Here is a 3,277-nt window from a genome sequence, read left to right on the forward strand (position 1 = left end):
AAGAGAGTTTCCAAATTTACCTTGGCCACATTACGCTGGTCTAGTTTTTATCGCCGCCGGCTGCGTGTGAGCAGCAGCCTCGCACCCTCCCCGGGTTCCCCCGCCGTAGCGTTTATGGTGAAGGGCAGGGCGAGAGGTCACCCGAAATCATTTACAAACATAGCACAAAGTTTCATTATTTTTGCTTTGCCGACAGCCGCACACAGGAGTACAAAAGTTCATGAATTGTGCCTGACCCAGCTCCTCTCCGCTGTCCCGCGCTCAACCTCCTCTCCTTGGCTATTTAAGGCGAGGGACATAAGGAGGGATAATGGTGCGGGGCGATGCGGAGGGCGCCCGCGGGGGTGCTGCGCTCGCCCACCGATGTGCGCTGCTCGCCCCCAGCCCCGGCTGCCCAGCGGGGCGATGCTGCTCTGAAACATCTGCTTTCCGACGGCTGCTCCGCAGCAAGTGTAGCCCGCAACGATGTCACTTCCCAGGGTTGTTTCCACCTCCAGCCAACCCCAGGCGAGGGGAGCCTCGTGGTCCCCCTGTGCCCCGGGCCGGGGGGGCCTCTGGATGGGGCAGGCAGCCCCTTCCCGAGCCCCGAGGGCGCTGGGGGAGCAGCAGCTCCTGCCCTGCCTAATACTGCGCATTTTCATATTTGTTAGACGCTGTGACCTGCGTTTCACCTTATTGCACGACTTGCTCAGACAGGTCAAAGCCAAAGAGTTATTGATGAACAAAAGCGTTATATATTCACCTCCTGTTCAACTGCCCATACACAATGCTTTTGATCTATCAGCCTTTTTGTATCCTGCCTCATAATCAGTATGCTAAATGTACGTTGGCAGAAAGCAAGAAATCCATACATTTAGGGCCGGCCCTGGGATAACTTGCCAAGGGCACCGATATGACAGAGGGCTGAGCCGCAGGAGCACAAACGTTACCTATGGAGCAACACTAAAAACGCAACACTGGAGGCATTTCGTATTTGAAGGGCTCAAAAACCAACATCGCTACTAAAGGTGAAGAGAGAAAGAGCAGCCTGGCACGAAACAGAAATCGGTGATTTTTTTTTTGCCCTCCAGAAGGCGTGGGTAGAAATGGGAATCAAAACAGCTTCACTCCTGTGTTTTCTCCCAATCAGAGCATAGTTTGCAGGAGCAGGGAGGGCAATATGTCTTTAATGAACCTTCAGACATCGCAGGCTTTCTTTTCCTCTTGGAGAGACAATCCAGCCTCAGTGTGAAGCACCAGAGCTAATGCACTTAAYTCCTTAGCGCAGCTAGAGAGGGTCACCAGCATTTCCTGCCCCAGATGTAGCTGCCCTCTTGTCACCCACGCTCTGTCCCTGCGTTAGCTCCTTCTGAACCACCAAAAACACGACACACACTAAGGGCTGTCCTCGGAAGCTCAGTTACCCATTTTACAGCTTTTAAAGACATGTTTGATTTTCTCTTGCTCAGAAAGACTCCGCAGAGCAGAGGATCCTACTTGGAATATCTGTAGTCTAGGCTAACAGCGAGCCTCCCTGATGCTGGCAACAACCAAACACCAGCCCGCCTTCCGCTCCTTCAGATGAGGTTAAAATGATAGGAAACACAACTCCGAATCTCGTCTGGAGAAGGAAAAGAAAGAAAGAAAGAAAGAAAGAGGAGTAGCCAAGATTTTGGGGCGCTACGATATAACGTTAACGTGAGGGATGCGGTATCTGCATGGGGAGGCGCTGTATAGTTCCGCCAAGTTAAAATGGAAACGCCGCTAATTGCTGCTTAAGAGCAGCCTGACACCTGTACAGCCCCCTAAGCCTCCAGCCGTCCCTCCACACCGCGCCCTGCCCGGCATCCTCGCTAGGACCCGCCAGGACGTGACACCACGAACCGAGCCGCCAGGAGCATTTTCATGCTGCCAGAACCTTTTTTTTTTTTTTTTTTTTTTTTTTTTTTTTTTTTGAACAGAGATAGGTCTGACTTAATTGTTCCAGTCCAAGGAAAACAAGCAACATTTGCAAACAACGCTAATTCTGAAAGAAAGACGGAAAAGGAAAGGAAGAAAGGAAAAAAGAGGCTACTCACCGAGGATGTCTCTCCATGCTGCCGAACCTGTTGCAATAAAAACGTTTGTTACTGTTATATTCCGCACACGGGTGATATTTCTCGAGAGCGGTTAGCGAGCACATTTGATAGATGAACAGGGAGCAGAGCGGGTGGCAAGTCCTGTGAGCGGGCGGACTGGTGGGGTGGAAGCCCCTTCCGAATGAGGACCACAGTGCACACAGGCAGTTCTTATGAACACACGCTTTSCTCGTACCCAGGCTGTGATCTTACACTTTTAATATTCATAGTCATGGTTTTATAGCACATGATTTCTAGGGATGAAAAGTCAGACCTCCCTCTTTCACTACTGGAAAAAAAAAAGAAAGGAGAAAAAGAAAGGAGAAAAAAAAAAGAATAACAAAGGGCCTTTTGTTTGTTTGTTTGTTTGTGGTAATTCAATCGCTTACAAATTAAATATTCAGATCACCTTTGCTAAAACATCACCCATAAAATGTCACAACATGACGTACAGCATCCTACACATGCTGAGCATAGAAAGAACATTTTTCCAGGACCAGGTCTCGGGTTACTCCAAGATAGATAGCCTTTAAGAGCACGTAATTATCCAAACATTAAGCACAAGCCATGCGTCTTTGTTTGCGTTACAGAAGGATAGACTTGACTTGAACTTTGCTTCAAATCTTCTACTAAATACAGTCAAAGATCACATTAGGGGTGAAAAAGGGGGAAAAATCACCACACATTTAGCTACATTCGCCTGAAATGAAACGTATATTTAAAAGTAAAACATAAATGTAGGGGCCCTTTGCTGTAAACAAATTTTCGCCTCTTCTTTTGTTTTCTTGCGTTATCATGGAGAGTTATTGTATCCTATGCAGAGCAATTGCCAAGGTAAAAATAGTTGACTACAAAAAGCATCCAAATATTGCCCTTTTCTTATTTAAGTTATCCTTACACTGGACAACATCAGAGCTTGCCAGAAGAGTGGAAGAATATTGGCAATTCAGAACTGAGCAATTCTTTGCCATTCCGCTTCCTTTTCCTTTTTTTTTCTTTATTTCTATTTGTATTTTTAAAGTCAATTTCCAATAAGATGCCTTATAGTATTTAGAAATCTCGGGMAGGGAAGAGCAACCTAATTGCAGCCTGCCTCTGGCTACCTGAGTTCTACCTGTCCTTTTTCTTTTTTTCAGCCTGCCTCTGGCTACCTGAGTTCTACCTGTCCTTTTTCTTTTTTT

The sequence above is a fragment of the Nothoprocta perdicaria genome, unplaced genomic scaffold (genome assembly GCF_003342845.1).
Source record: "Nothoprocta perdicaria isolate Ctin4 unplaced genomic scaffold, notPer1 scaffold_83, whole genome shotgun sequence".
NCBI lineage: Eukaryota > Metazoa > Chordata > Aves > Tinamiformes > Tinamidae > Nothoprocta > Nothoprocta perdicaria.